Source organism: Xenia sp. Carnegie-2017, unplaced genomic scaffold, assembly GCF_021976095.1.
Source record: "Xenia sp. Carnegie-2017 unplaced genomic scaffold, XeniaSp_v1 HiC_scaffold_16, whole genome shotgun sequence".
NCBI lineage: Eukaryota > Metazoa > Cnidaria > Anthozoa > Malacalcyonacea > Xeniidae > Xenia > Xenia sp. Carnegie-2017.
The window spans coordinates 1,700,825-1,722,238 of record NW_025813469.1 but is presented as its reverse complement, the minus strand read 5'-3'; the positions used below and the strand labels follow the sequence as shown (position 1 = coordinate 1,722,238).

Below are 21,414 nucleotides of genomic sequence, written 5' to 3'. Positions count from 1 at the left end.
ACCATAGTTTGAAAATATAATCCTCAAGTCGGCAGAGGACGGGATCTGTAGCCTGAAGTGATAAATAAATTTGTACGAAAATGACTCTCTACGATGCATATAAAATTAAAGTCATTGAAAATTAATAGTTTCCTCAGGCACACATGATGTTTAAATTCTTATTCATTCATCTTATTGTTTACTCTTTAGTTTTTACTGAGTACACTAACGTAACCTAAGACAGTGAGACTGACAAAAAATTAAAAATCACTCACAAAGACTCAAATGTCAAGTATAAAAGCATTAAGTGAATACTAGCTAGAAAAAGAGAAAACAATTTTCTCTTTAAGAATTTCTGATCCTACTTGCTTCTATCATAACATTTCAAATATGGCAAACACTTTGATTAACTTACTTTATTTCATTTTCTTATACATATGTTGTGTTTTAGATTCATCAGTGGCTAATGGCAATGAACAGTCAATCAAAGAAACTATTACTGCTGGTATGGATTAAAAATAAGTTTGCTTTTATTTGTGTGATGTAGTCATTGTTTGTCAGGCTTATAATCACACTTTATCAATGAAAATGTCAGAGAAGTTTGTGAGAAGTCTTGAGCATGTGCAAACTGTCAACCTTTGCATAAACTGGTGCTAAGACAGTGAACATCTTTGATTTCTTAAATGAACAATTGAAGTGCTTGCTTGTACACATGCCATGGAGAGTAAATACTGATGTACTTTGCTTCATCTCTGTAAAGGTTTACCTGCAGTGCTTCTTCACAACATGACACAAAAGCTTATAAGGATGCAGGTTGCAGGTAAGGAAAGATATTTCTATGGTGTAAAATTGTTCAAATGTTTCAATGCAACATGTTTTTGGTACTTTCGTATGTTGTGTTCTCTTGTGTAATTTAGCTATAACGACCTTCTTTAACAGATGTTTTAAAAAACATTTTGCTGAGGTATCCTGATGGTGGACAGATAGTTAAGGTAACAAAATATCACTGAATGATGACCACTTTTAATTACTAGCTTTATGAGTAAGTATTTTTCTTATACTCGTTGTCTGACTTACACTAGAACTCTAAAAAATCTAAAATATTGTGTGATTTGAAATGTTTGAAGGACTATTCCAAGAAAGACTTTATATTCCAAGACCTGATAAATTTTCAAAGAATCAATAGATGTCCTACAATTAACACATATTCCAAGAAAATGTACTAATTCTAAAAATTTTTGTTGATATTCCATGTGCTTTCAAGTTCAATAATGGTGAAGAAATTTGATGCTTTTAGATTGGAGCTTTTTATTATCGTTTTTGCATATCTATATATGTATATTTTAAAATAACTTTGGTTTTGTTTACATAGTCACCTATTTGTCAATATAAGCTGAGGCAAAACCAGAAAGCTAATTTGGAGGGTGGATAATGATATTTTCAGCTCTGTCCAACTGTTTTGAAAGGAATTAAAATTTCCGTGAAGTCAGTCAGAAATGAATATATGAATATCATCCCCTCCCCAATTAGCATGCTAGCTTTAGAGAGATTTAGAATATTCAACGTTGACTGTGTTGACCTGGCATCTTTGCAAACAGGTTGCTTAACCCATATTTCAGTTATTTATTTAAAACTCTGATCCAAGATTCATTGCTCTTTAACTTTTTGCAGTTACATTATCTGTAAATAATCTTTTTTTCATTTCCCACCCTAGCTCTTTTTGCTGCTTTGGGTCAACGACCTCCTGATCCAAAGGCTCAGCAAATATTCATGGTGCTAAAATGTTTATCCATAACATGTAGAAAGCAGGCCCTTGTGCCCTAAATAAAAAGGTATGAAATATTTTCCAGTTGTACATGCATAAGAAACGAGCCCATTCTAATGTAACTGCATGTGATACAAGTTTGCATACCAATAGCATCTATTAAAAAACAAACACCATTAAGCACAAACTGAAAAGGAAAAAATGAAAGAGTTTACTAGAATGAGTGTTTCGTACGCAGTTTCATTTTGTTTTTTATTTAAGGTGTAAATGCAACGAAATGTGTCTAAATGTCAACTGTTGTTTGTAGTTGAGTTTATATAAATTATAAAATATATGAATTCCTTGCAATTCTTTGTTTTCCTTGATTTGCGTCTTAGGCTTTTGTGACTAAGATTTTTTGAAGGATCTTTTCGTTGTGTACTGTTTGTTTGAGAAATTCATTTAAAATATTATTTCATGTCAATCATGTTGACCTCTATGTTTTATAGTCGTTACCAGTCTTTTCCGCGCGGACGGCAAGTGAATGCTGTTTTTTATATCATATTAGATGACTTCTCCGCAGAGGCTATTTATTTTGTTTCATTAAATCTTACTGAAATCACAACATTTCATTTCACCAACTTTTAATGTAAATTTTAATATAAACGTGAGAAATAAATGATCTCTGCAGAGGAAAGAGACGTTCTTATTGGTCGCAAATTGCAATTGACTGGTATGTGAAACAAAAAATTTTTTTGAGAGACTCCATTGAGTGCCCCTAGTACCCCTTTATTGTCGATTTCAGTTAACTTTTCAAATGGCGGTTGCCAAGTTACTTTCTAATGTTGCCAACTACATTTCCAAATATGGAATATTCGTTATGAACTTGTCAACTTGAATTGACAAGTTGTGTACTTGAGTACTGAAGTTGTGAACTTGAGTACTGAAGTTGGGAACTTTAGTACTGAAGTTGTGAACTAAAGTTGCGAAGTACTAGCAAACGCGAAAGGTCTTTGTACCCTGTAGACATTAGGCAATGAATCCGTTCAGTAAGCAAGGAAAAGCTTTAGCAATTCTAATCCGTTTGACGGCCTTTTAGAGTGTTATAATGCGATACGCCGTTTACATTATGTAAAAAATTTACAGTAAATGTGGTACTAGAAGAGTATCGTTGGATTTTAAATGCAGGAGTACCCTGCATACTGTGCCCTCGACGTCTGTTGCCACTCGTAACAACTACAGGCGACTCATCAAAGAAATGCATACGGTTGCAATCAATGAATGAAATATTTGCTACGTAAGCTTCTAACTTCTCCGGCCGTTCTGTCTACAGGGTACAAAGACCTTTCGCGTTTGCCAGTACTTCGCAACTTTAGTTCCCAACTTCAGTACTCAAGTTCACAACTTCAGTACTCAAGTACACAACTTGTCAACTCAAGTTGACAAGTTCATAACGAATATTCCATATTTGGAAATGTAGTTGGCAACATTAGAAAGTAATATGAAGAATGTTATATGCAATGCGGTGTTTGAAATTAAATGAAGATATGATCTTCGTACTTTGCTGGACAATTTAAGCAATTGTCTCATGAACCTGAAAAATTCAGGTGACTTAACAGTCGCACTTTGCTGGACAATTTAAGCAATTGTCTCATGAACCTGAAAAATTCAGGTGACTGTTGAGTCACCTGAATTTTTCAGGTTCATGAGACAATTGCTTAAATTGTCCAGCAAAGTACGAAGATCATATCTTCATTTAATTAGAAAGTAACTTGGCAACCGTCATTTGAAAAGATAACTGAAATCGACAATAAGAAAGCGAAGCCTTTGATACGTGTCATTATAGTCGGTGACTCCTTTAGGGATCAACTCCTTTATCTTTTTAGAGTTAACTTCTCGCAATTTGTTCTGGAAAAAATGTCATAAGACAAAAGCGAAAAGGATGCCTGTTAAGGGTAAGTACTTATATTCTTTGGTGTGATAGTGTGCTAAAACGGTACTTTCGTTTTCCAATTCATTGTAAATTCTGTACTCTTTTTAAGTTTTGCTACGTGGCAATGGAATATTAACTTAGTAATTAAATCATAAAATCTCTGCGCCCAAAATATAAATCACTTCTGAAGAAGATTTTAAAAACGAGTCTTTAATGCCTACTGTAAGTTTTCATTTTTTGTTAGATTCCTTAATGTAAAGGTCGATATAGCCAACGCAAAGTACACTTGTCATCACTGATGATAAACAATTTCATGCAATCACGACAATGAAAAATCTCTTTGATACCGGCATTTCCTAGATTAGTAAAGCACTTTTTTAATCAGTTCGAGTAAAAGGCTGCAAAGCAAAGACGAACGATAAGCTTGCTATGAATTGTATATTGTTCTTTGCTTCATTCTGTGTCTGACGTGATGTGTTAAAGTTTTGTACAGCCCATTCGGTTCAGCTTTTCTGAGACAAATAAGTATTTTGTTTCTGAAGTCGTTCAATTCTGCAACGTTGAAGGACATAGTAAAAGCTAACTCATAAATAATATCTGCCTCGCAATATGTTTTTGTTTGTAAAATTCTTAAAAGCAACTATTTCGTAAGATTTTACGTGTTGGTTGAAAACAAAATTCCACTTTGTTGCAAAACCCGGAAGAAAATAAGTGAAAACAACTGGAACGAAACGAGAAAAACATCCGGAACGGAAAGAGCAAAACAAAGACATCACTATTTATTTTTCCAAAACTGAAATGACTGATTTATTTTATAAACAGTTGTTATTTACTAAACGCCATTACTGTATGTATGATATAAATGTTATGATAATGTTATATTATATAATTTTATTTTATTACTGATATTAACCAGAGAAGTGGAAGCCAACCTTTGCAAAGCAGCGATTAAGAAAAAGCAAACATAACAAGTTTCGTTTGGTTCAAATAATTTCATTTAATAAAAGTTAATTTACAGAGAAATATTAGACCTAAGTCTTTAATACTAACCTAGAGATCTGCATGTACAAAAAGAGCGATATTTATTTGTAAAGGCCTCGCGCTTCGTTAGTTTGGGGCTTATTAAAAATTCTGTGTTCATATTAATAAAGATTTTTGGATGCGGCCATTATTTTTCAATTCCTAAATGTCCATAACACCATTGCTTTCCATTGGTTGTTTGTTGCTAAGAACTATGGCGTTGCTGGAGAAAGTAAATTTCACGGTTTGAGTAATAACACCTTAACATTGGTGCCAAACATAATATGCTATTTTTTATCAAAAGTCAAAGGGAAAATTCAAAATTTTACATTCAAAGGTATTTTTGTAGAAATCAATTGTTATTATTGAGTGTGAAACATAAAATATAGACGGAGTTTAATAAGCGGATGAACTCTTTATGAAAGAATTGTTGAGTGTGGTTAACTGCATTTGAATTACAGAATGCAGTTGTAATTAAGTTGTGATAATTTTTTTATAGGTAGATTTTTTGGTCAGGAACGACCTCCATTGACAGACATTTTAAAAAACATTTTGCTAAGGTATCCTGATGGCGGACAAATACTTAAGGTAACTACGTTGTAAAAATATCACTGAATTGCGACCACTTAATTGTTCTATGCGTTTCCTTCCAACTTGAAGAGTTGCAATGCTTGAATCGTCCAGGTTAGTATTGTCCTGAGAAGGACTGCTTTTGTTGTTGTTGACTGACGTTTCGACAACCTTAGCGGTAGTCATCTTCATAGTCAAATGAGGAGTAAACGTCAGGTTAGCCGTATTGTGTGTACAGGAAATGTGTATTGTCATTGTGAATTAGTGTGAAGTGAAATATTTTATTTTTAGTTGTGATGTGTGATTTAGGTGTGATGTTTTTAGTTGTAATGTGAGGGTGTCAATTTTGTATTGTCATTGTGAATTAGTGTGAAGTGTAATGTTTTTAGTTGATCCTTTGTTTGTATTGTGAATAAGTCGTTTCTAAGGTGCCGGTAATTGCTGTGATCTTTTCCGGGGGGTTTGTTCCAAGTTGGTGTACCAACTTTCTAATGTAAGCCGTTGTCTATAGTCAGTGCTGTAAGTAATGCATTTTGCCGAGTCCCAGTCAATGTTGTGCTTTGTGATTCGGTGATGTTCGGCAATGTGATTAGTTTTGTCTTGTTTCTTAGTAGCTCGTTTGTGTTCAGTAATTCTTATGTTTCAATTCCTGCCAGTTTCCCCGATATTGGAGGCGTGGCAGTCGGAGCAGTTTATTTTGTAAACTGCACCTTGTCGTTTGTTGGGTTGTTCTTTGTTCTTTATGTTCGTTAGTACTTGTCGTAACGTTGTGATTGGTTTATTTGCGACACTTATGTTGTATGGTCGTAAGACACGTATGTTGTATGGTCGTCAGTCAACAACAACAAAAACAGTCCAAAGGACTATACCAACCTGGACGATCTACATTTACAAACATGTAACGATACTCCCGGGTTCAAACCATTTACTTTAAGGTGCAGTTTACTAAATAAACTGCTCCGACTGCCATGCCTCCAATATCGGGGAAACTGGCAGGAACTTAAACATAAGACTTACTAAATGCAAACGAGCTACAAAGAAACAAGACAAAACTAATCACATTGGCGAATATCACCGAATCACAAAGCACAACATTGACTGGGACTCGGCAAAATGCATTACTTACAGCACTGACTATAGACAACGGCTTACATTAGAAATTTTGTATACCAACTTGGAACAAACCCCCCTGAACAGACCACAGCAATTACCGGTACCTTACAAACGACTTATTCACAATACAAACAAAGGATCAACTAAAAACATTACACTTCACACTAATTCACAATGACAATACAAAATTGACACCCTCACATTACAACTAAAAACATCACAACTAAATCACACATGACAACTAAAAAATTACACTTCACACTAATTCACAATGACAATACACAATTGACACCCACCCATTTCCTGTGCACACAATACAATGACGTAAGAACCAGATAACAAATACGGCTAACCTGACGTTTACTCCTCATTTGACTCTGAAGATGACTACCGCTAAGGTTGTCGAAACGTCAGTCAACAACAACAAAAACAGTCCTTCTCAGGACTATACTAACCAGGACGATCTACATCTACAAACATGTAACGATACTCCCGGGCTCAAACCATTTCTTTAATCTAAAGATAATCTAAGAGAAAAGTTGTAAATATTTTGTAAATATTTCAATAATGATAGATCTATTTATTTGTTTCAGGAACTAATTCAAAATGCTGATGATGCGGGTGCAAGAGATGTGAAGATTTTATTTGATGCAAGCTCATTTGGCACGTCATCTTTGGTTTCACAAAACTTAGAATTATTTCAGGGATCTGCATTATATTTCTTCAATAATGCACTGTTTACTGAAGATGACTGGAAGGGCCTTCAGCGTCTCATGCGTAGTAACAAGAAAGATAAACCTTTGAAAGTGGGTCGGTTTGGAATTGGATTTAATTCTGTTTACCACATCACAGGTATGAGCTAACAATTTACCACATCACACATGACACAAACGTGTAACGATACTCCCAGGTTCAAACCATTTACTTTAATACTGAGTTTATTAGAAATCCATTGTTTTTGTGTAAAAACAAAAATATTTGCGTAGCAGCCGGGTAAAAAGTTTGGCTGGCCTTGCTTCATTCTAATAACAATTGCTTGGAACAGCATGAGAATGAATAATTGAATGTAAAGAGGAATCTCGCCTTACCGTTGATGCCGTCATCTCAGTGGTGCACTTTAGTGGTGTGTGTGTGTAGGTGTGATCACCCTGCCTTTGTTAAATATGAATAAAAGTCTTTCAGAAACTGAAAGAGAACGAGAAAATTGGTTTGCAAAGTGTCTATCAAATTACTAAAATTCGTTTATGTCACAAGCAATTATCTCTCATTTTATGTCGGATGCCAAATTTCTTTTTTCATTATGGCTGTTTAGATCTTCCCAGTATTGCGAGTGGCAACACAATTGCCTTCCTAGATCCACACGAGAAGTATTTTGTACGTGGTGAACCTGGGCAAGCATTTTCTTTGGATGATCCATTACTTGACGAACATTTTGACCAATTTCATCCATTTCACAAAATTTTGGAGTGTGATCTAAGTCAAGGTATTCACCATTTTAATGGGACGCTCTTTCGCTTTCCTTTACGAACTCAACCATCGGAGTTGTCTCATAAGATCTATACCAAAGAAATGGTTATGTCTCTTTTTGAGTCTTTTCGAAATGAAGCTCATGCTATACTTCTCTTTCTGAAGAACATTGAATCCATAAGTCTTTATGAACGGGAAAATCATGGCGAGATCGTCCATCTTTTTACTGCTAAAATATCTGAAGAGTCAAGAAATGAAGTAAGAAAAAGTAGACTGGAATTGATTCAGGATATCTCTGTCGACTGGAATTTTGCTGCGAGAATGACTTTTCATCGCATGAAAATTGAAATACACTGTCCTGATAAAGAAATTGAAATAAAAGAATGGTTTTTGGCAAATCAAGTCGGCACCAGCGATGAGCAACTTATTGAGCTTGCAAAGAATTTAAAGCTACTACCTTGGATTGGCATCGCTTTTCCTGTAGATATCAATAACAACGACTTATCTTTTCTTGGAAGAATTTTCTGTTTTCTACCTCTTCCACCCGAATCAAGAACAGGTTTGCCAGTTCAAGTAAACGGTTTCTTTGGACTTACTGACAACAGAAGAGCTTTGAAATGGCCCGGACCTGATTGCCTAAACGACGAAACAGCCCAATGGAACCAGCTTCTTCTGAAAGACATTGGAAGTCATGTTTATGCTAGTCTTATTGTGAACATTGTGAGAGATTGCCATGGAAAATATTTGCCAGAACTGACCGCCAAGATTGTATATGCCTCTTTGCCCGCGCTTGGTGATGTCCGACCTGAATGGAAGTGTATCATACAACCATTACTTTGTTCAGTTTTAGTCAAGAAGATATTTTTTACCATGCCAATAAATGGCCATCGTTGGGTGGATCTTGGAGAAGCTGTACTCAACCGTTTGAATGTTAGGGAAGAAATGAAAGAAGCTGTTTTGTTTACATTACTCAGCGCTGGAAAACCTGTCATTACAGTACCTGAGCATGTACTTCAAGTAATCGATGAATTCCATGAAAAATGTGGTTGGCAAAGCCTTAAAAATGTCACCCCAGAGTATTTGTGCCACGTGCTACGTTCGTATTCTCAATTTCATAGCAATGAGATAAGTTTTGAGAAGAAATTGCTTTTATTGGAGTTTGTGTTGTTAAATGTTCCTGATAACATTGAAGATCTTTGTGATGTAGCTCTGCTTCCATTGGAAGATGGAAATTTCCTGACTTTCTCGCGTACAAACGTTGACAAAATCTTCATTTCATCTCATCGCCATAGTGCCGATCTCCTACCAAATATGAAGCACCGCCTTTTATTGAGTAGTCTTCCCCGTGAAGTGAAGATAAAACTTGATGAAGTTGGTAGATCTCAATACACCCAATTACGTCATCCTACTCCCGAAGACATCAAGCATTTACTGTGGCAAAACTTTCCCCTTGATTGGGCAAACGACTCTGACAGCAAACCAGAATCTGTCTATTGGAATCCAGAGATTGAAGGGCAACCCACACGATCTTGGTTAGAACTGGTATGGAAGTGGATTAACGATAATTATCCTGATCGTCTTAACGAGTTTCAAGAAATGTACCTTATTCCTGTGACATGGACTGTTCCATGCAAAATGGCAAAGCTGTCTTATCATTCATCCATCATTCTTGATAAACATCCTTCGTGTTTCAATACACTCTCTAATAAAGTTAGCGATCTTTTAAAACGTTCAGGTTGTATTGTGGTGCAAGAATTACCATCTTTTGTGAAACATAATCAACTTCTACAATATGTATCTCTACCTACACCCAACGGGATCCTGGAAGTTATGCATCGTGTTGGAAAAAAAGTAATTGATCAACTTTCTATGATGTCAAATGAAATCAAAGACGAAATCTGTTCCGTATTTTCTAAGCTGGATAATATTGAAACGACTCAAGCATCATTCATTCAGTCTTTACCCATATTCCAAGCACTAGATGGAAGCAGCTATCTCTCCTGCATTGACTCCAACGGACAATTTCACTTGGTTGCGCCTCCCAATCTGTTGTTGCCTGATACTTTTCATTTTATCAATCGAGAAAAAATTATATCATCTTCAAAGACGGACAGTTATAGTCTTTTATTGAAACTTGGCGTGAAGGTTGAAAGTAATGCAAGTTTACTCATGCATCACTTGGAAACATTTTTGGATTCTGACTCGAGTGATGATTATAAAGATGACGTGGTACTTTGGATTTTACAGAAAATCGAGATGCTGATACAGGAAATACCTGCATTCCTAGAATTTATTCGTAGAGTACATTCCATTCCAACGGCAAGCGGACGAAGGATGCCACCAAGCTCACTTTTTGACCATTCTGACAACATTTTAATAAGAATATTTTCAAACGATCAAAGCGTCTTTCCAACAGATCATTTCTCACATATAGTTAACAAACGCAAACAGGAACTTAAAATTCGACGCCGAGATGATTTAAAACCTGATGATATTTTGGGTTTACTGCAAAAGGCTCTTCGATTTCTTCGGATCAAGGTCTGGCGCTTGTTGAACTTTTCAATCAGCATTTACCTCTTTTAAAGCAAACAACCTCCGATGGTAGGCAGTTCTGCAGTGTTTTAAGTGCGTTGCCATGGTTACCTCGCGTGTTTAATCGTCCTCATTCGTACCCAAGCCTCATGCCCTGGTACGAATGGTGACACAGTGTGTTGTCCAAACACGATGATGTCCGATTCCTTGGCTTATGTAATTGGTGCGACAGTTCCTATTTTCAACGAGCTGCTCATTTCACTTGAAGTAAGAGGTAAGAATTATTTTGGTTGATTTCCAATTGAGATTATTGAGTGGAACATACAATGAAAAAAGACAGGATCATAAGAAATCTTGTTGGTAAAAGCAAGTCAATGTACTGCGATGTAACTTGCATTTGAAAACTGCATGTCGTTTGTTTATAGAGCTTCTGGCTGTTTCTGCAACAAGTCAAAAAAATTTTTCGGATCATGTTTTCCGACAATTGAAAATCGCCGTCGAATCTTGGTCTAACAAAGAAACAACTCCAGTGGAGGTTGCCAACTTTCAAGATATGATTAAACGTGAGTAGAAATGATATGACTCTCCTAGAAAAAATCGTATTTACTAAACACCTCGTTTTGTACTTGATTTCTTTTGCTTTATCTTTTTATACACCCTCTTAGGTATTTACTTAGAGATGTCAAAGTTATCCACGGATATGGTCGTGAAGTTCTTGAAAACCCATTCTCTTGTACAGTGGGTGTGGCATGGAAATGGCTTTACAGCACCGGAAAATGTTGCATTTGAATCACCCTTCCCCAAGAATATCGATCTTCATCCTTACTTGTTCTGCCTTCCTAGAGATTTATTTGTTGTGAAAGACTTCTTAGTTTCCCATGGAGCAAAGCTCAGTTTTGACGTTAAGGATTTGTTGAATTGGATGCAAAATATCAAGAAGAGACATGACAGCTCTGAAAATGTACCGTATGATGAGGTGATGCGCGACTTAGATCAATGTCGCACTGTATTGGAATGGATAGCAAGGCACAATGTTGTATTATCAGAGGATCTACGTAGGAAACTTCTTATTCCTGTTCAGACAAAGCCTGACAAATTAAAGCTTGAACCGTGTCATACATGCACTTACTGCGACCGTGAGTTCTTAAGACGAGGTGTCTCCGAACATCAATTGTCTATTAAATCTCACTTGGTTCATAAAGCTATCCCCGATGATTTGGCACGTCGTCTCAAAGTTCCACGTCTGTCTAATTGCCTTGCTGGAGCGAAAGCAATTGGTATAAATTTTGAAGAAGCTGGTCAGTACGAACCGCTGACTACACGTTTACGAAATATCCTACAGCAGTATAAAGAAGGTGTCGCCATTTTCAAAGAGCTTATACAAAATGCAGATGATGCTCGAGCGACGAAGGTTTACTTTGTTATCGACTGGCGAAATAATCCTTGTGAGACTTTACTTTCAGATCAACTATCACCTTGCCAAGGTCCTGCTTTGTATGCTTATAATGATGCCATGTTTTCGGATGATGATTTTAGCAACATAAATAAACTTGCTGGTGAAACAAAGAAAGAAGATTTGGAGAAAGTCGGCCGTTTTGGTTTAGGCTTTAACTCTGTTTATCATCTTACTGACGTTCCGAGTTTTGTTAGTGGCGAAAATCTTGTTATTTTTGATCCAAATATGACTCATATTTCCGACTTGATTGACAGAAATTCAAGACAAGGAGGATTGATGTTGAGTTTTGCTGACAACAGTCATGTCTTATCTGCATTTCCTGATCAATTCTTACCTTACCATCAATTCTTTGGCTGTGACATGAGCGGTGACAATGCATTTTATTTTCCAGGAACATTGTTCCGTTTCCCATTTCGCACCCAGTTGCAGGCCCGAACGAGTGGCATTTCAAAAGAACCTTATACCCCACAGAGCATTAAAAATCTCGTCAAATCATTGACAAAGGCTTCCTCAACGCTTCTACTCTTCTCTCAAAACGTTAAGGAAGTTCGGGTGTTTGAAATACAAAAAAATTCCAATCCAAAGTTATCTTTAACTCATCCATTAATCACTGTTACAAAGACAATTGAGAAAACCTTGTTCTCAAATTTGAAGAAAGGTGAATCCATGTTGAAAAGTTCGTCAGATTGGTTTCGTCAAAACAGATTAAGACGAAAACTTCCAAAGGAAGGTCCAAGGTGTACCATGTTCATCAATATTAATGTTTGCTTTGTAAAAGCTGATTTAAACGATGTATCAAACCCATCTCAAATGTCAGAAAAATGGCTGGTCAACTCCTGCACTGGCTGTAGATCGTCATTTCAAGTTGCACGAAGTGATGAAGGTGTTAGAAACGGTGTAGTTCCAGTCACAGGAGTTGCTACAAAAATAGATCTCTCGAATCGTAACGATGTTAAGATTCAGTCTGTACCTGGGGAAGTGTATTGCTTTATGCCATTGTCTATAGAGTCTGGTCTTCCTGTTCACGTCAACGGTTCGTTTTCTGTTTATTCCAATCGCCGACGATTGTGGGAGGAAGGTGTTGGTGAACATCAGTTGTTCAAACCTTTTGAAGCAAGATGGAACGAAGCATTGATGGAAGATTCGTTAGTACAAGCTTATTTTGATTTACTACTGATGCTTCAGTCTTACAATGCAAAACAATATGAATTTCATTGCTTATGGCCAAATCCAACGAAAGTGCACCACCCCCGAGCCTGGAGGCCATTTCTTCATTCTTTCTTTAACAGGATAATTGACGAAGAGTTAAAGGTATTCCAATGTAGGGAAAATGGAGAAAACTTCAAGATTGTCTCATTCTCGATCCAAAACTGGGCAAGCAGAAAGAATGTGTCGCCATCATGAATCAGTTAGGTGAAAATGTTTTATCGATTCCTCCAAATTTCATGGAAGCTTTTCAAAGTTGTGGAAAGGGAGAATTTATCAATAACCATTTGTTGACCGAAGATAAATTCTTGAAGGAATATTTTTTCCCTAACGCATCGCGTATTTCAACAGAATTAAGAAGTTCCGTTCTCGTTCATATTCTTACACGTCGACTGAAAAAACATCGCGATTATGATGATCTTTTGAAAACTGTTCCCTGCTTCAGTTGTTCCAAGGATGGCATGATTCTTCGTACACCAAATGAGCTTGTTCATCCCAAAGGAAAAGCTGCCTGTCTGTTTTATGAACATGATAAACGATTTCCGTTGGACGATCGACTTCTGGAGAAGGAGCTAGCCATGATGTTGGAAGAACTTGGTATGATTATCGATTTTCTTCCTTGGAGCAGTTTGTGTGAGAGAGCAAAATCAATCTCTGATCAGCGTGATATTGTTAAAATAAATCTGATGATTAAGTTTATGAACGATATGCCATCTGATGCCTCCATTTCAGAAGAAGGTGTAAAAATCTTACGCGAAACTCCTTTTCTCCCAATTCTTTCAAAGCCAAGCGATTATCCGTTCTCGTGGAAATTTGATCATTGGCGTGGAATGCAGTTTGCTGATGCTAACTCTCTTCATTTGGAAAAGTTTAAATATCTTGTTGGCACCAAATTTCTTATTTTAGATGAGTCGTCAAAAAGTGTATGCGCGCCAAATCTGTCTTTGAAAAAGATCCTCGGAGTTTCATCAAAAAATCCAAAAATATCTGATGTTATTGAGCAACTTGATAGGATTATTATATCAACGATCCATCTCGCTGATGAACAAAAAGAAAAATTATGTTTTACAATCTATGAGTATTTTCAGAGTGTAGTCATTACTAAGAATGGAAGCCAAGATCAATTTTGGCTTTGCGAGCAATTAGAGTCCAGATGTTGGCTTTTTGTTAAAGGACAACTGGTGAATGCTGCACAGGCTGCACAAGACTGGAATAAGTATGATGCTTCTCCTTATTTATTTTCTTTACCTTCTGTTTAAAAAACTAAGCTCCAAAATCTTGTCAATTGGTATGGAATAAAGAAGAGTTTTTCCGAGGAAGACTTCGTAAAGGCCATGAATCGCTTAAGAGAAAATACTGCATCTAAAAAACTTTTGGACAAAGAAATTGATACTCTCGTTGTGCTTGCTGAAGAACTATACATTTTATCAGGTGGTCGAAAAAATTATGAATTGCCACTGCCAGATGAAGATGGTAAACTACATGATGGCAGTGAACTTGTGATCAATGAGACACCATGGCTGGAGATTGATGGTAGATATAAACGTGTCCATCCCAAGATACGTCCACAACTAGCATACTATTGTGGTGCTAAAGAACAAAGAGAGGCTGATCTGGACCACTTTTCTCAACCAATTGGTCAACCGTTTGGACAACATGAAGATTTAACGGATCGCTTAAAGAACATCTTACGTTCCTATCCTGCAGACGTTGGAATATTGAAAGAACTTCTTCAAAACGCAGACGACGCTAAAGCCAGTGAAATTCATTTTGTTTTTGATCCTCGCAATCACAAGAGTGAACGTGTGTTCTCAGACAAATGGAAAGATCTTCATGGTCCTGCAATATGTGTTTACAATGATAAGCCTTTTACCAAGGATGATATATTGGGTATTCAGAAACTTGGTATTGGAAGCAAAGTAGACGATCCTCTGAAAACTGGTCAATATGGTATTGGGTTTAATGCAGTTTATCATCTCACCGATTGTCCGTACTTTATTTCAAACGATGAAGTAATTTGTGTTTCTGACCCACACAGATTATACGTCTACGGCGCAACTCGAGTACATCCTGGGAGACTTTTCAACAATCTCAAGAAAACGTTTAGAAAAAATTACGAGGATGTTTTTTCCTGTCTTCTGGGTGATCTTTTTGATCTTAAAGGAAGTACGATGTTTCGATTACCATTACGAACAAAGGAAGAATCCGAGATCTCTACTAAACTTTGGAGCACAAGCGCCGTGACAAAGTTGTTTGAGAGTTTTCGTCTCTTTGCAAAAGATATGTTGCTGTTCTTGAATAACGTTACGAAGATTTCGATATCAGAATTGAAGAATGGAAAACTCGAAACTTATACAGTGAAGTGTGAAGTATCTGATTTAAGTAAACGATCTCAGTTTCACGAGGCAATCAAGACTTGCAGTACACTACCAACTCGTCAATTGTGTAAAATGCAAAGTTTTCATTACGTAATGAAAATATCTGATTCATTGAATGTAAAGAAGGATTGGTTAATTGCACAGAGTTTGGGCTATTTAGATTTCGATAAAACGTCAACAATTCCAGATGGCAAAGAAATGGGCTTGCTACCTCGTGCAGGTGTTGCTATCCACTTATCGAACTCTGACGCTCCATTTCGACATTCTATATTTTGTACGTTACCATTGCCAGTTTCGTCAAAATTTCCTGCGCATATCAATGGTCACTTTGCTCTTGACTCTGCTCGTAGAAATGTTTGGCATGACACCAGGAGTGGCGATTTTCGGATGCTTTGGAACAATTTCATGAAACGTCATGTAATCCCTCCACTGTATGCATTAGCCATGAGTCTTGCGAGGAACCATATTGAAGGCTATCATCATGAGTCCGATTGTATGGGAAATTTTCCATCACCGAAAGATGCAGAAAATGGTTTGAAATGGTATCATAAATTATTTCCATCAATTTCAGACCTTGATGCTGAATGGAAACCAGTTGCGGAAGTGCTTTACAAATATTTGTTACCAAATCACGCTATTTTACCAATTGCTTTTTCAGTTCCGAATTGGAGAAAGTCTCCTCGTGAATGTTTGTCAGCAGGATCTTCAGAAGATGACATTGCCCCGGTGACAGTAAATTGGCATACACCAGCAAAGGCGTATTTTTGTTCTTCTGATATATCGTTTACGCTGGCAAAATTACTTTTGCAAATCAAATTTCCTCTTCTTTCACACACTCCTTATGAAGTGCACAAAAGTTTCAAAGAAGTTGGAAAGTTGCAAAACTTATGTCCTGAAGCTGTGATTGAATTTCTGAGGCATCAAGTTGAATTCGCCGATCAGTTACCCAAGGCTGTGGAACAGACTTTGTTTCGAGAAGAAAAAAATGTTTTTGAAATTACACGCTATTGTGCTCAAGCAAGTCAAAATGAAGATGGATATTTTGAAAATCTTCACAGAATACCTTTGCTTCTCACGAAAGATGGCTTCCTTCGTTGTTTTGATCAAAATATGCCGGTGTTTTGCAGCAAGTTCAGCGACCTCGTATCTTTTCAGTCCAATCTGTTTGTGACCAGTTTACTGCAAAGCTTTTACTCAATTTATCTAAACAAATGTCATGACGTGTTACGTGAGTTTCATTTGTCAGACCTTGCTCAATATCGTGAAAGGCTTTATCCGTCTTCTTGGATCCATTCTATCGTGCATCAGCCATGGAAACCAGATGAAAGCAACAACGAACATCCTAAAAAAGAATGGCTGGTGTTGCTTTGGAAATTTATTGTTAACGAAGTCAAAGATAAAAAGGTTTCGAATAAAGTAAATTGTCACACTCTTGAATGCATAAGAAGTTGGCACGTCATTCCAACGACAAATGGTTGTCTTGCTCCTCTTTCCCAAGGAAAAACCGTTTTGAATGTAAACAGTGAGCTCAGTCCTGATTCATTCTCAGACAGCGTCATACGAAGTATTTTAGTAAAGCTGGGTTGTCCACAGTTCGATAAATCCATAATTGATTCAGTGTTTACAACGCGAGAAAAACGAATCGTTGCTGTTTGCCGACATTATCTTGCTCTAGTTCAATCGACAAAAGATGTACTTGGACTATTGTCTACATATGTTAATAAAAGCAATAAAATCCCGTTAAGTGATGGTGAAATTGAACGATTGCTTGTATTTTTTCAAACCGATTTACCTAATTTGCAAACCTCGACTCTACGTAATCTTCCATTCTACCGGACTATTGATGGAACATACACATCTCTTTCTGAAAATTGTACAGTGTTTGAAATACCCGAAGATTTTCCTAAAGATAACCTTGATGTTTTATCGCAGGTAGCGCACATTATTACTTTACAATCCGCTCCAAAGTTAGGAGAATTGTACCGATATATTGGTGTAAAGACGGCTTCATCTGTAGAATTTTACCGTGATATCGTGTTAAAGCATTTCCAATATTTGACTGAACAAGGAAGAATTAACCATTTGAGATTTATAAAAGAACGTCTTATTTACGGCAATAGTGGGAAAATGTTATTGGCGCTCTTAAAAACGTTACCATTGATTCCGGATCGCAAAGGTGTTTTACATCTAGCAAATTATTTCTACGAACCAGAAAACATAGTTTTCAAGAATTTTGTTCCTGAAGACAGATTCCCCTCCAGACCGTTTGATTTACTAGAATGGAGAAATTTCCTTGTGGATATTGGCTTGCAGAACGTGGTTACTAAAGAACATTTTGCTAGTTACGCCAACCAGTTGCAAGAAAGAGCTCGCAATGTGTCAGATCGAACTTCGCTTGAGGGAGTGGAAATTCTTGGAAAGTCAAACATTCTTGTTTCACATTTATTTCAAAGTAAAAGTTTGCATTAGCCACATTTTCTCTCCAACATCTCTAACATCAGTTTTGTTGCTACTGCAGTTACACCAAAGGTATATCTTCATATGTATCCTGCACACATCCAAACACTTTTGACATGTTACAATCGTTCCGTACCTGAACACCATTCATTGTTAACTTGGTCAAGTGCATCGGTTATTGCATCGTCGGCATTACCTTATGGTCATAATAATGTGGCAAAGAATCTTGGTTTGTGTTCCAATCCTCCTTATGAATTTGTTGTGTCTCATCTCAAGAATGTTTCTGGTCGCTTTTCAAGTTCAACAAATAAAGAAATATCGGAGACTTTGTTCAACTCTCTGGAAAATGTGATGACAAATATCTATAGCTTTTTCAAGAATTTATGTCCTGAACCTTGGAAGCGCTCCACTGACGATTTTAAACGTTGCTGCAATGCTCTTCGTGATTTTTCAGTTATTTTAGTTGACAAGAACACGTTTGTGCGCGGTAACCAGCTTGCTTTTGAGAATGTTTGGCATGATCTTAAACCCTATTTGTTTAAAGTTCCACGTCACCTGCAGCACTTTGAGCATTTTTTAAAAGGTCTTGGAGCTAAAGAACATCCTTCACCTCAGCAGTATGTATCAGTTCTTCGAATGATAAAGATGAGTTGTGAGGAAAATCAAATGCATCCGAATGAGAATTCAGCTGCAATCTCTTCCACTAAAGGCTTGTTTATTCGTTTGAAGAGGCTTCAAAATAAAAGTGATGCCAATCCTCTTGCTAATGTAGAAGATCTTTACTTGCCAACAGAAGGCAAATATCTGCTACGATCCACCACAGTTTTCGTAAATGACACCATGGAAAGAAAGGAGCGACTCCTTGATTTTTCTAGAGAATTGCTGATTGATTTGACCATGAAAGATCATGAAAGTCCTGAGAAATTGGTTCAACTCCTCCCTCGTCATTTGCAAGTTCGAAAATTAAGCTCTATTGTACAAGAAGAATTAAGTCCTGCATGTGCAGACAGAACCTGCGTCCTTGATAGTTGTGACTTTATCAATCATTACCGACAACTTCTAGTTTCACGAGAGTTTAGTGAAGAGCTCATACGGCTTTATAAATACCAGCAAGAGAAAGATAAGATACCTCCAGAAGTGGAAAAGGAACTGAGAAAGTTGGAAAGCAGCGTGGAATTTGTGTGTATGCAGAATATTGCTTTACGTCTAATGAAGGTACAGACAAATGAGGTGATTACTGGAAGCAATTTAGAGGTTTCCTGTTTCTGTCAACCGAATGAATTTGGATTTCGTATTCTTATCAAACATGGGGGTGACGTCAATTCAAGTGTATTGCACGAACGATTAAGCTCATTTGTATCTTCCATCACTGGTAATTATTTAAAAGAAAAAATTTGGCGTTATCTTATGATGCTTCTTGATGCCCGCAGTGTCAGTGACCTCTCGAGAACATTGGACGATGCACGCATACCGCGTACTATCTCTGCTCTTTCTAGTCTTCCACCGCTTGGAAATGTAATTCCTGTGGAACTTCACTATCTTTTGAAGAATGATGTGAGGTTTGTTTTGCGTGAAGGCGAATTTGTTGGTTATGAGGTACAAGATGAGAGCGAGGTGAACGATTCTGTTTATATATTCGCAAAGATTATTGAACAGTCACAGCAAGGTAAAGAATCCAAAATCCTTTTTATAAGGTGGTTGACTTGGGCTTTTTTGTACCCTATAATCCAAATATTTGAGGCAGACTTAAGCTAGATTAAATTGAAAATATAGCTCTTAAACGTATAATTGCGTTTTCTTTATTACGCCAGGAAAATAGCGCTAAAACTGGAAACATCCTTGTTTTCAATCAGTATCTTACACATACTTTTCATCGATCATTGTATAATTTAAAATGTAATTGAGGCTATTGGTGTTATTTGGCTTGATGTTGTAATTGTATTAAAGTATTGGACTAAGTCTTCAATGAACACATTCGTTTTTTTATTTAATTTTTTTGTAAACTGTCATATTTAGGTGATGGAAGGCTACAGTTAAATAGTAAGTATAAAATTGATATTGGAAATGACGAACCAATTGAAGTCAGCAAATTGAAGCTTTTCAAGTTTGATCGTAAACAACTGGAGAGTACAAATGACCATGAGCAGGAAAATGTTGATCGACCGACGGGAAATGTTGAAATGGAGATTATGCTTTATGAAAATTTGTCAGGAGAATCTTTTGATAACACAGCAAATGATACTAAATCAAATATTACATTGGAAGAAGCTAAAAGAGAAGTAAGATGAATAAAATTGTGATGAATAGAAAATCATATTTCTTAAGTGATTGTTTTCTTAACTAGGTTGCAGAAGCTCTGGCCGAAATATGGAAACTACCAGAATCGGAGAGGAAAACAGCCATCAAACGTCTGATCCGGCAGTGGCATCCTGACAAGAATCCTGATCGCAATGAATTGGCTACTCAGGTTACACAATTCTTACTGAATGAAGTAGAGCGTTTGGAAAAGGGAGGAATTCCTGGCTATCAGGGGCCTGAGGCTGACAACTCTCGACATGGCCCACAAAAGTCGTCTCAACATCGTTCACCGTATGGATATTGGTACGATTTCTTTCATCGAGAGACTTGGAGGTCAAAGCAACGTGAGAGAGGGAGGTCAAGACAAAATTTTCATCACTCCGGGCGTCCTTCGGGAGATGGTAAGCATGAACAATCATATACACATAGGGATTTCTATGGTGGACAATCCCATCATTCTGGTGATGATGAATATGAACCATCTAATCCTGACGAGGCAAAAGTTTGGATGCAACAGTCTGAAGTAGATTTAAATGCAGCTAGAGTTCTATCTATCAACGAAGACACATTTTTTGCTCTGTCCTGTTTCCATTCTCAACAAGCTGTGGAAAAAGCATTAAAAGCTCTTATGTTCTTCAAAGGTCGCCTAAAACGAAGTGATTTAGAAGTTCACGATGTTATGGGAATGGCATACCGTGCTGCTCAGATCGACGCACAATTCAATGAGATCCCCTTTTTGGTTATGGTTTTTCAGAATCGAAGTTTTTACATCAACACACGCTATCCTCAGTACAGAAGATGGGTTATTTCAACTCCTCCTACAGCCATGTTCACTGAATCAGATGCCAACAACGCATTATCAAATGCTGAAAAAGTCTTATCTCTTGTTAAGCATGTCATAAGAAATGAATGATTTTTATTAATTTTGTATTCACTGTAACGAATTTCCTGATAAGTTTGACCACTTTATTTTGCACATTATTCTCCTATTTATCATTTATGATTGCCAGTGTGGCTTGTTTTGTTTTTTACCTTTTAAATTTATGTGTTCCTAGAACTGATAATTATAACGACGCGAATAGATATTCTACAATACACTTTTATATCTAACATTTGTATTAAGTTTTTATATTCTTGTTTTTTAATTCTTACATTAATAATGTTTACCATTAAAATATATAGTCAACAAGTCATCTTTCAGTTTTCATCATTCAGCTCCATCGAATATATAGTTCAGTGGTTTTCGTGCGCCAGAAGGGCA

General features: G+C 36.7%; 1 pseudogene; it reads left to right on the top strand.

Annotated features, from left to right (window-relative positions):
* LOC124437142 overlaps positions 1–21,346 on the top strand; it is a 38,596-nt pseudogene extending 17,250 nt beyond the window's left edge.
* Positions 21,347–21,414: the final 68 nt, after the last annotated feature.